This window comes from Arachis hypogaea, chromosome 16, assembly GCF_003086295.3.
Source record: "Arachis hypogaea cultivar Tifrunner chromosome 16, arahy.Tifrunner.gnm2.J5K5, whole genome shotgun sequence".
NCBI classification, from domain to species: domain Eukaryota; kingdom Viridiplantae; phylum Streptophyta; class Magnoliopsida; order Fabales; family Fabaceae; genus Arachis; species Arachis hypogaea.
The window spans coordinates 144,047,763-144,068,635 of NC_092051.1; the positions used below are offsets into that span (position 1 = coordinate 144,047,763).

General features: G+C 33.7%; 1 long non-coding RNA gene across 1 annotated transcript; it reads right to left on the reverse strand.

The window, feature by feature from the left end:
• Positions 1-19,251: 19,251 nt before the first annotated feature.
• Positions 19,252-20,661, reverse strand: LOC112697460 (uncharacterized). Its single transcript, XR_003151229.3, has 2 exons — positions 19,738-20,661; positions 19,252-19,657 (listed from the first exon to the last, which is right to left on the reverse strand). It is a non-coding gene; the product is annotated as an uncharacterized lncRNA (long non-coding RNA).
• Between the last annotated feature and the right edge of the window lie 212 nt (positions 20,662-20,873).

Genomic DNA, 20,873 nt, shown 5'->3' on the forward strand with positions numbered 1-20,873 from the left:
CCAGCATATCCATTCCTTGATAGGCCTAATTTTAATCTTTAACTGTCTCCAACTTCATTTTAATATAAACAAGATACTGAACTTATTGAACCAATAACATGTGGTCAGTACAGTAAATCCCAACTCACGATAGCAACCAAAAATTTCCCTGTTCAACAAAAAAGTCCAAACCCAAATAATTAATCAACATTAGCTGCTGATTACGCTGAAGTAATTACGCCCTCCCAGAATAATACCTTCCTGCCAATACTGTAGTGCCTCAGGTTGTGTCTATGCGTGCAATACAATCAACACACGCGTCCTACTTCCCTTTATGCCAAGTCACTTTAAATACGTGCTGAAAGAATCTTACTTCAGCACGATAGCATCCGCCTTAAAGTTAAATAGGTTTAGTTCAACTTTTAAAAGCTAATTCAAGAAATGAATAATATTTTATATTTTAAAATTATTTAAAAGATATATTTTTGAGACGGATAACACTAATTATTAGATAAATTTTGATATTATTTTAAAAATAAAATTGAGTATATAACTTAATTTCAAAAGTTAATTCAAGAGACAAAAAATATCTTATATTTATAACTTATTTAAAGATTATATCTTTAAAAAATATAAAACTTGTGGTAATTAGTGTTGGTGTGTAGTAGGAGAAAGACCAGGAAAAAAAAAAAGGAAAGCAAAATATAGTAGCAGAATGAGTTAGTTGATTAGTTCGAGACCCACTTCACTCACCATTCTTTTAGAACATTGGAAAAATCTCAACTAAGTCGGAAGTGGATTTTTTTAATTATATAAGATTATTTTTTGAAAGTTCATTTGCAAATTGAAATTTTATAAGCTTAGTTCATATTTTGGTATCTCTAAATTATTTATGTATAGCATATAATTTTTAACAGAGAGTATACGATAGTGAATTCTTTTCGTTTAGAATTAATTTTAAAAATTCTACAAATTATTCATCAACCATTTCAAAAGTAGCTTTTGTTAACAAAAAGATTATTTTAAAAATTACTATAACATTAGTGATATCATTTTAAAATTTAGAAAAAAGAATAAATAGATCCTTAATCTTTTGATATGCAGATATTTAAGTTTTTGACGATTTGAAAATATATTTAAATTTTTGACTTTTTCAAAATCTAAATATATTGATCATTCATGTTCATTTGGGTTTGTCGAACCCAACAAAATAATAAAACATAACTCCCGCTGTACTGACCTAGTTGATACGGATGCACAGGTGAGAGAATTTTTAAAATGAGACATTTTTTTTGGTGACTAAATGAGACATTAAATTAAAAAATCAATGTGTCCAAATTAAAAAAAAATAAATATATTTTTAAATTCCAAAAATTTTAAATATGTGTGGACCAAAAGTCAGGATTTTTTATTTAAATAAATTAAATAAATATATTAATTATTAAAATAAATAATTTTAAAAATTATTACCAAAATCCGTCCCCAAGCCTTATCTCATTTACGTGCAAAGTTATATCGTTTACACTATAAACGAGATAAGGTTGGTGGACGACTATAAATATATATCGTTGACAGCAAGATTCTGGCCCCAGTTTAAACCTTTTGACCACTTTCTCCTCTCTTTTACTCCTTTTTATCTATATTATTGAGTAATACCACGATGGTCCGCGCAGAAGGTAGTGATCGGGATATCAACCGGCCGGAGACCAGAGGACTTTGAGGTTAGTTTTGTTATCTTAACTTTTATGTAATCCTATATATATATATATATATATATATATATATATATATATATATATAGTCATGGTTAGAGTACTCGTCAAGAACTAGAATACAGTTTATATCACTAGGAATAGGTCACTAATTGAAATTTGGAACTCTAGTTAGTTTATTTTTTCTATATTAAGTTGTTACTACATAATTATTAATTTAATTAGTAACTTGCCAAGTTTGATAATTAGATTACTAAGTTAAGTCAGACTTTGTTGGTTACATTGTTAATAAATTTATTGAATGTTTTAAATTTACGTAAAGTAATGACAAAATGTGTATTAGTTAAGAAAGTATATAGTCACATAGAATGTTGTGTCTGCATAAATCCAGTTAGTACATACATATAAGATTCTATTAGGGTTATGCATAGAATAGTAAAGACAGTTTGTTATGTTGATGGACCTATCCAATTATTTATTTTTTAATAATTGTGAATATATATTTTTTTTTTGTCAGAGGCTTCGCCTTCTCCTCCCCCGACAAGTGAGTCATACCTTTCCTCTACGCGATGCCATGGTCTCATATCTGAGAGATTTCACACTCGGCAACTCCCTGATTACAGCATTCGTAGAGCAATGACGTCAGGAGATCCACATGTTCCATCTCTCGTGGGATGAGACCATTATCACCCTGCAGGATGTGGCGTACCACCTCGAGCTACGCGTATATGGAGACCCAGTTGGGAGTGCTCCGGTGACTTCTACAGGATGATTTAGTATAGCTTAAAGAGTTATAAGCATAATTGTAGTATAACTCAGAGAGTTGTGAGCAAGAGAGAGAGTTTGTGTTGAAACAATTTCAAAAAGTGGGGGTCACCAAAAGAACCATAACTTTAGTTGAACTATGGTCATCAAACTTATCCAAATAGTATTGACAATTTGGATTTGAAAGAGTAAGACACTGTAAATATTTTCGATAATTGAGAATGAAGTCTTTTTTAGGTTTTCTTTTCTTTTTTTCCGTATTAGAAAGCTTTCAAGTTTTTTTTTTCACTTTTAAAATTTACAGTAAATATTCTATGTTAGTACACTAATACGACGTCAACTACAATTAAAATTATATGCAATTTCGTATGAGTATTATACTCACTTTGAAATCCAATAAGGGATATTTGATTACTATAAGTATCATTTATAGCTACTACTTCTACTAGTACAAGGATTAATATAACAATAACAAATAATATATCCATCCCTCTCATCAAAAGCTGTAAAGGTATGAGAGAAAGTGAGATCACAAGTAGGAACAGACCCACACTCAAAGAAGAGGGAGCATTTGCCCCCACAATTTTTTTTAAAAAAACTAATACTTATATATATATATACCACTTATTATATTATGTTTGTCCCAAAATAAAATACAAATAATTTTTTTGTGTTTTATGTTAAAAAATATTTTGTTAAACTTAATACAAAATAATAATTATATATTGTTAAATTTGATTTAGTATAAAAAATAAATAAATAAACTAAAAAATAGTGATAATTAACTTAATTATATTAGTTAATTAATTAATAATTAAATTGAAACTTTATATTTTAATTAAATACAACTTAAATTATTAGTGATTTTTTTAAAATTATTTAAGATAAAAAATATATTATCTATATGTTAATATCCTGTAATTATTTTGGTTAAAAAACTTGTTTATATCATAAAAATTATAATAAGTAGATTTGGCAATTAAATATGAGATAAAAAAAGTAAAATAATTATTTAAAAACATATATAGAAAAATAATATTTAGTCATGTTAAAAATAAAAATTATTATAAATTATATATTTTTTATTTTAAATATTATACTGTATGAAATTATATTTTTATTATTTTAGATATTATAATAAGTGATTGTGTATATATTACTATTTTTTATCAATATATATAGATTGTTCTAATTTAAAATTTAAATATATCTAAATCAATTTAGATTAGTCAAGTGATTAGCTTAGTCGTTGTAATACCTGGTCTAACCGAAATTAATTAAATAATGAGTTAAGTAGGAGCGAATATGGTTGGAAGATTTGGCAATTGGAATTTGGTGATTTAAATATGATATTTGGATTCAGTGAATTTTTTCGAGTCGGAAAACATAGTTTTCTACGTAAAAGCGCGCAGTGGAATTTTGACCGGCAGTACCGGCTGAGACCTGTCTGGTACTGCAGCTGAGAAAATTGATTATGAGTAAATAATATTAAGAAATGAGAAATTATAATTAGGGGAGGTAGAAATATTTGAAGTGCGATTTAGAGCGCTAATCTTAAAGGTTTTGGTCCAAAATTGGGCCAACGGACAAAAATAAGTGAACTGGGGCTAAGAAGGCCCAAGACCCAACATATATAAACATTAGTTATGAGTATTTCAGCTCATTTTACTCTAAAAGAGAGGTTGAGGCGCTGAAATAGAGAAGAGAGAAGAGAAGAGAGAAAACCTAACTCTCTTTGATCTTCAAATCACCATAACTTGAGCTACGGAGCTCCGATTGACGAGCTGTTTGCGGCCACGCATCGCTCTTCTCATCCTCTACAATTCTATCTAAGTTTTGTGGTGAGTAATTCACTGTCCTCTGCCCAGTTTTCATTTTTTTCTTCAAATTCGAATTTGGTTTGGGTTTTGAGGAAACCTTGTGATTTTGGTTGTTTAGGAGTGCTCTAGTATGAGCCATGAGTGATATTCATCACAAACTTCAGTGGGTAAAGGTAAGAAACCCTCCAGCCCTTGTGAATTGTCATTTTTATGAGCCCTAGGTTGATGTATGTATGTAATATTGGTTATGTTAGTGCATTTGATGGTTTTGGTGCACAATTGGGAGATTGGTGTTGCTTGAGGAGCTTTGGTGAGGCTTGGGGCTAAGGTTGGTGGAGACTTCCAAAGAAGAGGCTCAATTGATTTGGCTACAAGAGGTACGGTTTAAGTTTCATTTAAGTATCGTGTGGTGTGATGAGAATTCCTAGGCTAGATGCCCCTAGGATTAAGTTTGGATTGTGTAAATGGTTGGTGCTAATATGCATAGTTGGTATGTAATGTGAATTAATGATTGGGTTGATAATTGTGTGGTCTTGTATGCTTGCTATATTGAAATTTGATATATTGGCTAATGAGTATTGATTTGTGGTTTATGCATTTAAATTATGAAATGGGGCCGGAGGCCGTGAATTTTGGGCTGGAGGCCGGAAAGAGGTAAGGAAGGTAAGTTGATGTGTGCATTGTATGATGACACAAGTGATTGGATGAATTTCAGATAATGAATATATGAATGATTGGGTTGGTTATTGAATAATGAGGTTTGAGGAGTTGAAGTGTGAAAATTGGTAATTTTGGGTGAAATTGTATAGATGAGGTATGTTTGGTTTTGGTTGAGGTATGTTATGTGGTCATATATGTGATCATGATTATTGATGCCTTAATGGTATGATGATGCATAAGAGATATGTATGTTGTGATATATACTTGAGAAATGATTAAGGTTGATTTGTGGGTGAAACCATGTGATAGTGAGTATAATATTGATTATGTGTAATGATGATTGATTGAAAATAGTATTGTTGGAAATTGGGATGAGGAAAGATGTATGACATGTTAATGTGTTTGTAATTTAGCCATTTGTTTGAAATGGGTAAAAATGGTTATATGGCGGTTTTGTGAATCGTGGCAAAGCGTTAATGTATGAGTTGAGGAGGCTTGATGTTGATTTTGATATATTTTGATTGATTTCAAAAAGGGTTGAAACTAGCATGTTTTGGTTGATTTTAAAAAGGGTTGAAAATTGCTTGTTTTGAAAAGGGCACCTTGTGGTTTTGTATGAAAACATGGTTTTTGGGCATATTTTGATGGGACATAACTTGGACTCTGAATCTTCGTTTTGTGCCAAACTTGTTTAGAAGTGAAATTGGATCCGGAATGTCCATGACGTTCGAAGAACGGGTGAAAAACGATTTAAAATGAGAAAGTTATGTCTGTCGGAAGATTGGGGGTTGAATCTGTGAATTCTGCAGCTTTTAACTTAGAAAATTTTTAGCAGAATGACCCTCCACGTGTAGACGCACTTGGCGCGTACGCGTCGTTCTTCTAGAAGGCACCATCCACGCGTGTGCGTGGTGTGCGCGTGCGCATCGATGCGCTGCACCCAATGCCCAGCCATTTTCCCGAGAGTTGTGCCAGTTTTGTGTCTGCGGCACAAATGCACCCACGCGTACGCGTCGTCTGGTTGTGTTTCAATCCGCGCGTCCGTGTGTATGACGCATACGCGTCGATGAGCTTTGTGGCCATCCACGCGTGCGCGTGGAGTACGCGTACGCGTGGCCCTGTTTTCATGCCAAGGTTGATTTTTGAGTTTTAAAAGCCAAATCTCATACTTCTAAGCCTCCGATCTCACCCCTTATGTATTAAATCATTATGATATGCCTAGCAAAGAGGAAGGAGCTAGGGGATGTGGTAACTTGCGAATAAAGCAAAGGGGAAAAGTTATGATCAATGATGATCAACGATGATTATATGAGATATGGAGGATGACGGTGGAAGTACCGTGTATGCCATGAGCCGAAGGGCTATATTTATTGATAAATGGCTAGTTCTTGATTGAACCATGAGCCGGATGGCTGAGTTATTGCCGGGTTATGGCAAAGCCATTATTGATTATGGCTGAGTATAAATGTATATATGATTAATGAATGAATGTGTTAAATGGATAATAATGGGAAAATGTTGAAATGTGATGTGTAACCCCGGGTGGTAGGCAGTGGCATTGTCCACTTGCTCCGGGTATGAGACGGAAAAGGATGTTTATGATAAATGAGTTAATTATGGAGTTTTGAATGAATGTAGCTCTGATACCTGGGTAGTAGTAAGGGGTTGGGGTTCGTCCCACTTGCTCCAGGTTAATGTTTGAGATTTGATAACAATGAGGATTGATAATATGAATTGAGATTGAATGAATATATATTTGAGATACCTGGGCAGTAGCAAGGGTTGTGGTTCGTCCCGCTTGCTCCGGGTTAATGCTTAAGATACCTGGGCAGTAGCAAGGGTTGTGGTTTGTCCCACTTGCTCCAGGTCAGAGATTGTGACGCCTGGGTAGTAGCGGCAGTAGTGGTGAATCCACTCGCTCCAGGTTGAGCTTTTAAACACCTGCCTGGGTAGTAGCCGCAGTAGTGGTTGTTCCACTGGCTCTGGGTTGAGCGGGTAGTAGCAAGGGGGTTGTAGCTCAAACCTACTTGCTCTGCAAGGGGTGTTCCTGTCCAATGGTTAGCTACCAGGACATGTCGAATTGACTATATAACCAACAGATGATATCATCAGTCATAGGGCAAGCATACATCATTTGCATATGTTTGAATTGTTTGGGTTTGCCTATTTGTTTTGGATTTCTACATCATATATGCTATGTTACCTGATTATGTGCTACTTGTTCTACTTGTACCTTATTTGTGTATTACTTGTCTGTATTGCTTGTGTTTGTACAACTGAGAGATCCCTCATGTTGGTGTCGGTGGATGTTGAGGGCTGTTCTTGATGAGATGAATTGATGATGCGATTGCATGATGATGATGATTTTTGAATGAGATCATTTGAGCCCCTTGGGTAGACGCAGTGATGTGATTTCACTAGCTCCAGGCGAGGGTATGATGTATTGATATAGAGTTGCTGAGGCAGAACAACTGGTGATGGTTTTGCTTATGATTCTGAGTCTGATTCGTGGAAGAATCAGCGAGTTGGAAAACATGTGCAACATGAACTAGATTTAGTATCCCCTTACGACAGATGCCTATTTATGGATTAGTGAGAATCTAGGCTGGATACTTGGTGAAAAGGAGTTTAGGATGCTTAGTGAGTTTTTATTGTAGTGCATTGTATTTATTTGGCACTTTTACCGTACTGGGAACCCATGGGCCCAGGGTTCTCATTCCGTATATACTCTTGTTTTTCAGATACAGGTTCAGGTGCTCAGAAGTGAGCTGCGGTTCGTCTGAGAGACGGCGAAGACATTTATTTTCTCTTCTTTGTGTTTTGCTTAGAATCTCTCCACCTTTGTTTTGAAAAGATTATATTATGAATTGAACTCTTTTGGAACTTGCCTATAGAGGCTCTTATGTTTCCTTTGGGAGAGATTAGGATACACTGTTGTCAACTACTTTCATACTGTACCCTAGCCGACCTAAACTTCGTGGGTCGCGACTAGTGGCTATTACTTATGTTATATATATCTATCTATTATCTATCTCTCAATCTCCTTTATGCCTTGTTCGTATATCACTTTCGGCTTCACAGTTTAACTTTTCGTTGTCGAAACGTGAGTGATACGTCTTCGCGATTTTGTTTCTACTCTTTTCAGGCTTCTCGATTAATACTCCTTTCGAAATTATCTATATTTATATATTAAAAATCCACCCATGAGTCGTACCACCGTAATATCAATGACTTATGACTCGAGCATAAGGATTTGAATATTAGGGTGTTACAGTCGTTCGCTTAAGTAAGTATTGAGGATTCGAATTTCGTCTCGTATGTGTAGCAATTTAGTGCCGGCCAAATGCAGACTCTTAAATGGAACCCAAATTCACGACGGACTAGTACTTAACTTGTTGGGTATTGTGGGAAGCAAAAATATATATATATATATATATATATATATATATATATATATATATATATACACCTAAATTTTATTATATTTTTGCCACACTACAAAATTTTTCTGGGTCCATCACTAATTCACAAGCAGAACAAGGAGAGAAAAAGCAGAAAAAAAAGTGTGAGCAAGAGAGAGAGTTTAAGAGGATTCTAGGATGATTTGATATAGTTCAGAGAGTTATGAGCAAGAGAGAGAGTTTGAGAGAATTCCAGGATGATTTGGTATAGTTCAAACAGTTATGAACATGATTTTAGTATAGTTCAGAGAGTTGTGAACAAGAGAGAGAATTTGAGAGAGTTTGAGTTGAAGTGCTCCTGATAGGAGTATCAGGAGCATAGTTATCAGAACCGGACCGGACCGGCCGATTCGATCGGAAAACCGGTGAACTGGTGGTCTGGCCGGTTCGATTTAGGTTGCAGACCGTTTCTGCAATTAACCCGGTCAACGGCGGTCAAACCCGTTGAAAACCGGACGAGTCAACGCGAACCGGTGCGGTTCGGGCGCATGAACCGCGCGTCTCCACGGTGCACCGGCGGGCATGCTAATCACAGTAGAAGCACCTTGTTAATTAATTCACAAAAATGCATCACTTGGGATTCAAACCAGGAAGCTTGTGCAAAATCTTCAACTCGCTTGCCACTATGCCAATCATTCTTCTTTGATAATTATAAGCTAATAATAATATATAATAAGAAAATTTACATGACAATGCTCTAAGCTAACAACCATACACTAGTTCATATGTCTAACATTAATTTTATTTATATGTAACTTTTTTTTAGATTAGACCATTAAATTAAAGGCTAATAATTTATATAAATTATATATATATCATATTAAAGTAATAAGCTAATGAAATTTATATATAATTTATTTAAATTTAAATAATATAAAATATTAAACCCTAATTTTTATTTTTTAATAAATATTGTATTATAATTTTATATATTTATTTAATTATTACCGGGTTAAACGGTTCGACCACTGACCCATCGGTTGAACCACTAACCCAGTGACCCAGTAATCTCACCGGGTCGATTGCCGGTTCGGTTCTGATAACTATGATCAGGAGAATATATATATATGCATGTGTTATCTTTGGGGAAACAAAAAATTTAAAAAAGTAGGGCCACCAAAAGAACCATAAGTCTTTAGCTGGACTATGGTCATCAAACTTATCTAAATAATATTGACAATTTGGATTGAATGAGTCAGACACCGTAAATATTTTCGATATTTGGGAATGAAATCTTTTTTAAGTTTTCTTTTCTTTTTTTCTATATTAGAAAGTTTTTAAGTTTTTTTTTCTTTCAAAATTTACGGTAAATATTCTATGTTAATACATTACTACGACATCAACCACAATTAAAATTATACGCAATTTCGTACGAGTATTACACTCACTTTTGCATCTATCAAGAGATATTTGATTATTATAAGTATTATTTATAACAACTACTTCTACTAGTACAAGGACTAATATAACAATAACAAATAGCATGTCCATTTTTCTCATCAGAAGCTGTGAAGGTGTGAGAGAAAGTGAGATCACAAGTAGAACAAGAAGAGAAAAAAAGTAAAGAAAATGTGTGAGCAAGGGAGAGAGTTTGAGAGAGTTCTAAAATAATTTGGTATAGCTCAGAGAGTTGTGAGCAATAGAGAGAGTTTGAGTTGAAACGATCCTGATAGGAGTATCAGGAGCATATATATGTGTGTGTGTTCTCTCCGGGTTATTTTGTATATTTTTTAATAAGCTTTCAATCTCATAAAATTCATGATAACACATGCATTTAAAAGGTTAATTTAAAAAAAATAAAAATTAACACATGCATTTAATAAGCTTTCAATCATCACAATTATTTAGGTAATTGATTCTTTATTTGCTCTCTTATTAGTTTCATTTTTTAGGTAGAAATTGGTTCTTCTACTACATCTTTACCTATAACGATGTTCTTGTATGTGGTAAATAGTAATAAAATTTTAATTCACAATAATTTCTTGTAGTGATATAGATATATAGTCACAAATTTTACTACAATAACAATGCCATATTATCATAACAATAATATTAAAGTGTTATGGTGTTCAAATTCACATACGGGTACTACATATTTCTTAGAAGAATTCTTTAAAGTTACTTGCACTAGTACTATTTTTAGTTTAATATAGGACAATAAGCCAGTCATAGCCACAAACGTCTCCCAAGATCAAGTAGATATATTGACTTTTGCCATCGAAGTTTATTATGATAGTAGCTATGATAATTACGTTAGTTTTAGCTCTTCCAGCACGGCCACAAATGATCTTTCTTTCATCATTTGAAGCAAAGACAATAAGTTTATAAGTGTTGAATGCAATACTTACGATTATCTTACTATCTACAGCAACACCAGCGCTTATATAATGGGGTGCGTAACAAAATGTCATAACATGAGTATGGCAATTGATGACGGACATTGTTTCGGCAACGGGTGCTCTGAGCTGGATATTCCTATCGGAATGAGAACGATCGCAATTCAAGTAGCAAACTATTTCACTTGTGGCTATTCCTTTGCTGTCGAGAATGGCTACTACTCATTTTCGAAGGACCACGTGGAGAATCTACCATATCAGATGTTCCCTGTGGTGTTCGATTGGAGTGTTAGAAACAAGACATGTAAAGAATCTTAGACCAAGGGTATCAACGCTTGCATGCTCATCAGTAAGGATGGGCATGTTTTTTGTTATTATTCCAAGTGGCGTGCAAGTGGCGTGTATCTAGTCATACGCCTTATGCTCAAATTTCTTTTTGGCACGTTATTTCTTATGGGTTTTTTTTCCTTCAATACTATTTTTTCTTATGGTTTAGCTAAACTCTCTCTCTTGCTCACACCTTTTCTCTGCTTTTTCTTTTTTGTTGTTCTGCTTGTGATATCACTTTCTCTCACACCTTCACAGCTTCTTATGAGAAGGATGGACATGTTATTTGTTATTGTTATATTATTTCTTTGACAAATTCAATTTGTTTTCTCTGTTATTGCAGACATTAATGAATGTGATACGTAGAATCATACATGTCTAAGTAAGGATATCTGTCTAAATTTAATTGGATCCTATTCATCCTTTTGTCTTAACGGACAATCAGGAAATGGATAAACAATAGAAGGCTGCCATGAGAAAATTCACAAAAAAATGCTTCCAGAAATTGTCACCGATAAGCAATTTCACCACGGTTACATTTATTGTGCTAGTTAAAGATATAATATATAATACAAAAAAATTCTATATTCGTCCAATTTTAGTTACAAGTTAGAAAGATTATGAGATCAGTTCGTATCTAATTGGTAGATATTTAGTATACATGTAATATCATTGTAAGATAAGATAAAATATTATGATAATATAAGACAACATAGTTCTTGATTAGGTTCGTATATGAGGACTGGTCCATGCCTCATTCTGCAGCAAAGTTAAAATTCTCCTATTATTATGATGAGAGATATTATCAAGCACCTAATAAACCAGATGAACTATAATGATCTTTATTATAAACAATACTCTCCTTTCTTCACACATTTTCTCTGTTTTTTCTCTCTTCTTGTTCTGCTTGTGATCTTACTTTCTCTCACACCTTCACAGCTTATGAGGAGAGGGATGGATATGCTATTTCTTATTGTTCCAAGTGGCGTGCAAGTGACGTTCAAGGGGCGTGCAAGTAGCGTGTATCTAGCCATACGCCTTATACTCAAATTTCTTTTGGGCATGTTATTTCTTATGATTTTTTTCTTCAATACAATTTTTTCTTATGGTTCAGTTAAACTCTCTCTTGCTCACACCTTTTCTCTGCTTTTGCTTTCTTTTTGTTTTGCTTGTGATCTCACTTTCTCTCACACCATCCCAGCTTCTTATGAAAAGGATGGGCATGTTATTTGTTATTGTTATATTAATCCTTGTACTAGTGGAAGTAGTAGCTATAAATGATACTTATAGTAATCAAATATCTCTTGATGGATGCCAAAGTAAGTATTATGGTGTTCAAATTCACATACGAGTACTACATGTTTCTTAGAAGAATCTTTTAAAGTTACTTGCACCAGTACTATTTCCAGTTTAATATGGGATAATAAGCCAGTCATAGCCACAAACATCTCCCAAGATCAAGTAGATATATTGACTTCTGCCATCGTAGTTTATTATGATATTACCCATGGTAATCACGTTAGTTTTAGCTCTTCCAGCACAATCACAAATGGTCTTTCTTTCATCATTTCAAGCAAAGATAACAAGTTCGTAGGTGTTGGCTGCAGTACTTATGGCTATCTTACTATCTACAGCAACACCAACGGTTATATAATAGGGTGCGTAACAAAATGTCATAACATGAGTATGGCAATCGATGACAGACATTGTTCCGACAACGGGTGTTGTGAGCTGGATATTCCTACCGGAATGAGAACGGTCGCAATTCAAGTAGGAACCTATTTCTACTGTGGCAATTCCTTTGTTGTCAAGAACGGCTACTACTCATTTTCGAAGGACGACGTGGAGAATCTACCATATCAGATATTCCCTGTGGTGTTCAATTGGATTGTTGGAAACGAGACATGTAAAGAATCTTTGAGTAGAGGTACCAACGCTTGCAAGGGAAATAGTACTTGTGTGGATGCAGAGACTGGATATGCTTACCGGTGTTAATGCAACCAAGGTTTTGAAGGAAATCCATACCTTCATGCTTGCACAGGTAATTAACTAATTCTATTAAACATTCATGTATCTTTATATAGTTTGTTATCTTTTCTTTGATAACTTCAATTTGTTTTCTCTGTTATTGCAGATATTAAGAATGTGATGCACATAATTATACATGTCAAAGTAAGGATATCTGTCTCAATTTAATTGGATCCTATTCATACTTTTGTCTTAACGGACAATCAGGAAATGGATCAATAATAGAAGGCTGCCATGAGAAAATTAACAAAAATATGCTTCCAGAAATTGCCACCGGTAAGCAATTTTACCACGACTACATTTATTGTGCCAGCTAAAGATATTAATATAATACCAAAAAATTGTGTATACGTCCAAATTTAGTTACAAATTAGAAAGATTACGGAATCAGTTGGTATCTAATTGGTAGATATTTAGTATACATATAATATCATTATAAGATAAGATAAAATATTATAATAATATAAGACAACATAGTTCTTGATTAGGTTCATATATGAGGACTGGTCCATGACTCACTCTGTAGTAAAGTTAAAATTCTCCTATTATTAAGATGAGAGATGTTATCAAGCACCTAATAAAAAAGATGAACTATAGTGATCTTTATTATAAATAATACTCTTTTTTCTTCACATATTTTCTCTACTTTTTCTCTTTTCTTGTTTTGCTTGTGATCTCACTTTCTCTCACACCTTCATGGCTTCTGATGAGAGGGATGGGCATGTTATTTCTTATTGTTCCAAGTGGCGTTCAAGGGGCGTGTAAGTGGCGTGTATTTAGCCATACGCCTTATGCTCAAATTTCTTTTGGGCATGATATTTCTTATGATTTTTTTCTTCAATACTATTTTTTTCTTATGGTTCAGCTAAACTCTCTCTCTCTTGCTCACACCTTTTCTCTGCTTTTTCTTTCTTTTTGTTTTGCTTGTGATCTCTTTTTCTCTCACACCTTCACAGCTTCTTATGAGAAGTTTGGGCATGTTATTTGTTATTGTTATATTAGCCCTTGTACTAGTGGAAGTAGTAGCTATAAATGATACTTATAGTAATCTAATATTCCTTGATGGATGCCAAAGTAAGTGTTATGGTATTCAAATTCATATACCGATACTACATGTTTCTTAACAGAATCCTTTAAAGTTACTTGCACAAGTACTATTTCCGGTTTAATATGGGACAATAAGCCAATCATAGCCACAAATGTCTCCCAAGATCAAGTAGATATATTGACTTTTGCCATCGAAGTTTATTGTGATAGTACCCATGGTAATCACGTTAGTTTTAGCTCTTCCAGCACAATCACAAATGGTCTTTCTTTCATCATTTCAAGAAAAGACAACAAGTTCGTAGGTGTTAGCTGCAGTACTTACGGCTATCTTACTATCTACAGCAACACCAGCGGTTATATAATGGGGTGCGTAACAAAATATCATAACATGAGTATGGCAATCGATGACGGACATTGTTCCGGCAACGGGTGCTGTGAGCTGGATATTCCTACCGGAATGAGAACGATCGCAATTCAAGTAGCAACCTATTTCTACTGTGGCTATTCTTTTGTTGTCAAGAATGGCTACTACTCGTTTTCGAAGGACCACATGGAGAATCTACCATATCAGATGTTTCCTGTGGTGTTCGATTGGAGTGTTTGAAATAAGACATGTAAAAAATCTTTGAGCAAAGGTACCAATGCTTGCATGCTCATCAGTAGGGATGGGCATGTTATTTCTTATTATTCCAAGTGGCGTTCAAGGGGTGTGCAAGTGGCGTGCAAGTGGTAGCCATACACCTTATGCTCAAATTTCTTTTGGGCATATTATTTTTTACGTTTTTTTTCTTGAATACTATTTTTTCTTATGGTTCAGATAAACTCTCTCTCTTGCTCACTCCTTTTTTCCGCTTTCTCTTTTTTTTTTGTTCTGCTTGTGATCTCACTTTCCTTCACACCTTCACAGCTTCTTATGAGAAGGATGGACATGTTATTTGTTATTGTTATATTATTTATTTGACAACTTCAATTTGTTTTCTCTGTTATTGCAGACATTAATTAATGTGATACGCAGAATCATACATGTCTAAGTAAGGATACTCGTCTCAATTTAATTGGATCTATTCATGCTTTTGTCTTTACGGACAATCAGGAAATGGATCAATAATAGAAGGCTGCCATGAGAAAATTCACAAAAAATATGCTTCCAGAAATTGTCACCCGTTAGCAATTTCACCACGGTTACATTTATTGCGCCAGTTAAAGATATTAATATAATATAAAAAATTTTGTATACGTCCAATTTTAGTTACAAGTTAGAAAGATTACGGGATCAATTCGTATCTAATTGGTAGATATTTAGTATACATGCAATATCATTGTAAGGTAAGATAAAATATTATGATAATATAAGACAACATAGTTCTTGATTAGGTTCATATATGAGGATTGGTCCATGCCTCACTCTGCAGTAAAGTTAAAATTCTCCTATTATTAAGATGAGAGATGTTATCAAGCACCTAATAAAAAAGATGAACTATAGTGATCTTTATTATAAACAATACTCTCTTTTCTTCACACATTTTCTCTGCTTTTTCTCTTTTCTTGTTCTGATTGTGATCTTACTTTCTCTCACACCTTCACAGCTTCTGATGAGAAGGATAGGCGTGTTATTTCTTATTGTTCCAAGTGGCGTGCAAGTGGCGTTAAAGGGGGGCATGCAAGTGGCGTGTATCTAGCCATACGTCTTTTGTGCTCAAATTTTTTTAGGCATGTTATTTCTTAAGATTTGTTTTCTTCAATACTATTTTTTCTTATGGTTCAGCTAAACTCTCTCTCTTGCTCACACCTTTTCTCTACTTTTTCCTTCTTTTTGTTCTGCTTGTGATCTCACCTTCTCTCACACCTTCACAGCTTCTTATGAGAAGGATGTGCATGTTATTTGTTATTGTTATATTAGTCCTTGTACTAGTGGAAGTAGTTGCTATAAATGATACTTATAGTAATCAAATATCCCTTAATGGATGCCAAAGTAAGTGTTATGGTGTTCAAATTCACATACGGGCACTACATATTTCTTAGAAGAATCCTTTAAAGTTACTTGTACCAGTACTATTTCCAGTTTAATATGGGGCAATAAACTAGTCATAGCCGCAAATGACTCCCAAGATCAAGTAGATATATTGACTTCTGCCATCGAAGTTTATTATGATAGTAGCTATGGAAATTACGTTAGTTTTAGCTCTTCCAGCACGATCACAAATGGTTTTTCTTTCATCATTTCAAGCAAAGACAACAAGTTTATAGGTGTTGAATGCAGTACTTACGGCTATCTTACTATCTACAGCAACACCAGCGGTTATACAATGGGGCGCATAACAAAATGTCATAACATGAGTATGGCAATCGATGATCCGCCAATGGGTGCTATGAGCTGGATATTCCTACCGAAATGAGAACGGTTGCAATTCAAGTAGCATCCTGTAATAGCACGATATTGTCTGCTTTAACACACAAGGACTCACGGTTTTGCCTTTGACGATAGGGATGATAGTCGATGCCCCCCACACTCACTCGTCAAAACGCGTCATGCTAGGGAGAGGTATCCACATCCTTATAAGGCATGTTTCGTTCCCCTCCCCAACCGATGTGGGACCTTACAATCCACCTCCCTAAGAGAACCCAGCGCCCTCGCTGGCACATCGATCCGGACTTCGGCTCTGATACCATATGTAACAGCACAGACCACCCGTTAGCACGATATTGTCTGCTTTGACATATAAGGCCTCACGGTTTTGCCCTTGACGATAGGGATTATAGCTGAAGCCCCCCACATTCACTCGTCAAAACGCATCATGCTAAGAAGAGGTATCCACCCCCTTACAAGGCATATTTTGTTTCCCTCCCCAACCAATGTGGGCCTTACAAAATACTTTTAAAGTGTTATCAAAGTTATATAATCACTTTAGTTATTATAATAATATCTATCATAAATTTCACCTATTTATTTTTTTTTAAGAAAGATTTAACACAAATATATATGTCATGAAGCTCCTTATATAACCAACAAAGGGCAAGCTGGTTAAGGCAATCGGAAGAAGAAATATAATTAAATTTGAAGAAGCCAATAGCAATGGTTAATTTCTGCGTTAATCGTAGACCTTTAATTTCTTGGTGTCTTCCATTGTGTTGGTTTTCCTTTTACATCACATATAATAATATTTAATCATTTACTAATGAAACAGTCAATGAAACCTAATGCATGTATAGCATGCCGTTCGTACTTATTCTTTCTTTCAATTTCCTAAGTTTTCATCTTCCTTCTTTTTTTTAATGCAAAATGAAAACGAAGAACCAAAATGAAGAATAAGCACGTCAAGATTATTGCTAACTCTCACTCCACTACCACCGAAATAAATTAGCGACATTTAAGTTATGATAGTTTGAGAAAGTCCTTCATAGAGATTTATAGTTATTCTTTTTTTTTTCCGAGTATCTTAATTAGATTTTAAAATTATTATTTTATTAGAAAATATTAAACTTTCACAATTCTAAAATAAATATGAATATTTTTTAATGATGTTAAGTAATTTCAAAATTTAATAACAAACTTAAATTTTTCTTTTGAATTCAAACAATTATTTATGTTTCTTCAGATAATAATGACTAGACAAAGGACTTGTTTGGGTGAGCTTCTAAAAAAAAAGGATATTTTTCGAGTTATCTTTTAAAAAAAAATTTATGAAAAAGTATAAGTAATTTTATGTTTGGGTATCTCATGCAAAAAGATCTTTTTATTTATCAATTATGTTTGGATATAATAATATAAAAGTACTTTTTTGTTTATTTATTACATGAAAAACATTTTTTAAGGAAAAAATATCTTTTAAAAAAAGATGTAAATTACAGCTTCTCAAAAAAGATATTTTTCTAGTGATTTTACTTTTACTACTCGAAATTTGTCAAACACAATAAAAAATAAAAAAAATCTTTTTTCATTGAAAAAAGATCATTTTTTATCAAAATAATAACGCCCAAACAAGCACAAAGGCAATTTTTGTTCTGATATTACATGTTAATTATTTTATAAATTTATTAATTTACGTACTTTCAACTATTATTATATTTTTTTAATTTAAATTTAGGACTTTTAATTTTTGAACCATCAAAATAAAATGAACTCAAAATATTTGTTATGATGATTAGAATTGATAATCTAAACTTTATAAATTTTATAAATAATTATATTTTTTTATCAAAAAATAAACTAACTACTAATATAACTAAATAATAAATTTTTTTAATAATTATAATATCAATCATTAAATTAATTTTTAAATTAAATTATTAATAAATTAGACCACAAATAGAATAAGATACCCGCTATTGTGACTGTTCCTCTCAATATGACTACTCATAATCAGCAACCAAGTGCCTCTGTTCATAATGAAGGCGTTCCCCCCATTCTTTCAAATTACAATCGCCATCACATGCTAATCAGATAAAAAACTGGTCACTCCAAACCCAAAACTTACTTCTCTACTGTCAAAATTGACTTAGCAATCGAAACTCCACTTAAATCTTCATCTATAGTCTTAAGCATCCCTCTCTGATCTCTACGTTGGAAGAGTATAATGTTTTAATTTAATTGGAATTAGAACAAATGCATTATTAATTATGAGTAATTAATTATCAACTAACTTAATCAAAATATATTTTCAGCGGTAAACAAAAAAATATATAAGTAATTAATTATTAACTAATCTTATCAAGAACCAAATAATAGAACCTATCAAATTCATTCCTTTTCTAAATCACATTCTTATAAGAAAATCTTAAATCTCATAAAAATTTCGACAACATCTCCCCTAAAACTTGGACTTTGCCACTTTTTTCGGGTCCCAACTAAAACCATATTTTCCAATCCGTTCTCATCCAGCTTCAATATCAAACAATTCCAATGTCAAATCACCTTCAAAATCGAACCAACTTTAATATTAAATCATTACCAACTCTCAACTCATTACCAATAAATCAAACCAACAGTTTTTCAAAGTCTTTTTAACAGCTTCAAACCCAAATATATCAAATTTCCAAAATAAAATCATTTTTCAGTATAAACTTTCAATAATCGTAGGCCAACTCAAGAAAATCAATAATCCAATCAAGCAGATAATTTCACTTGTCCAAAGCAAATCAATTCAATTCATAAAACCCACATAATCATCAAACATATATTTTTGAATCAATATCGATTTATAACAATTCTCGGAAATAGAATGAGTTTAAGGAAAACGCCTCTACCTCGATTACGATTTAACCACGCAACAAAAACTCTTTTTCTCATGGCCCGCAACAGCACAACCTCAACCACAGCACGTAATAACCGAACTCAAAACTAAAGCATTAACGTTGCAAGGACCTTAGAAACATATAACAGAATAACAACTATAGAGGTTCGGGACGAGAGAACAGAGCAAATAAGCAAGAGAACAGAGCAGTGGCAGCTCCGGTGACAACACAGCAGCTTGATGTCGTATGCACAGTCATAGAACTCAGCATGCGAGACCCAGAACTTGATCCTATGACACCAAAAGCTCAGATCCTTAACAACTTAAAACAGAAAATACCAATTTCAAAGGTTCCTGAACGAGACGCTTACCCAGACAAGAAAGAACGACTGTACTGAATAGCGATAATTTCGATGGTGGTTTCGGTGATCACGGCCACGTTCCCGGTGACCTAAATGGTGGCGGAGCAGTTTTTGACGGCGACAGTTCTCCACGGAGGCTCTGCTCGACGGTGACGGACCCAGAGGCGGCAGCGAGCACACGCGCAGCAGCAGCAGCCCGCGATAAAGACGATGGCGGTAGCTTTGCACAGTGACGACGGAAGCTTTGAGGACAGTGACCCACGACCTCCTCTCCTTCGTGTCTCGCTCTCTCTTACGCAGTCTTCTCGGTCGGTGGCATAACGGCGCGGGACGGCAGCGAGCTGAATGGCGGCGGCGACATGGCTGGGCAGCGGCAACTACGCGATCTCCTCTCTCGGATCTCCTCTCTCCTCTGCCAACAACGACGGCGACGGTGGCAGTGACACCCACCGCACCGCCTCCTTCTTCTTCCTTCCTCCCCTTTGCTCTCCTCGTTCTCTTTTCTCCCTTTCTTTCTTTCTCTCTTTTTTTTTGGATTTTCTAAAACTGTGGCTGTTGGGTTCTGAAGCTGTGGGTGTTGGGTTATTTTGGGGAAAGGGGTATGGCGGCTAGGGTTAAGGAAATTAGGGATAGGATCGTGTTTTGGGAATCTAGGATTTTGATTTGGGAATTAGAATTTTGTGATAAAATTAGGGATTTTTGGGTTAATCTGAAATTTAATTAAATCTCTAAAATACTTTAAAATATTATTTATTGTATCAAAATACTAATTGATTTGAAATCAAATACTCTAATTAAAATTATAAGGTAATATAATTATTTTTTTATTTATAAAAATATTAATATTAAATTCTGAAATCTCAATTACTTAAACCAAGCCATATAAAATTCTTATTATTTTATATTTGTTAAACTTTATTATTCAAATATAGAAAATAATTCAATAATTATAAAATCAGATAAAACTTTAAATTACTTTAAATTTAATTAATCAAAATTTGCTTTAATTTATTTTTAATAAAATAATTTCTGAGGTTAAGGTACTTAATAAATAAATAAATCAAAATTAACTCTTAATAAGATTTTTCTAAAATTTTTGGGTCTTACAAATATGGGTTTTGCTCTGAAGGAATATACACATATGA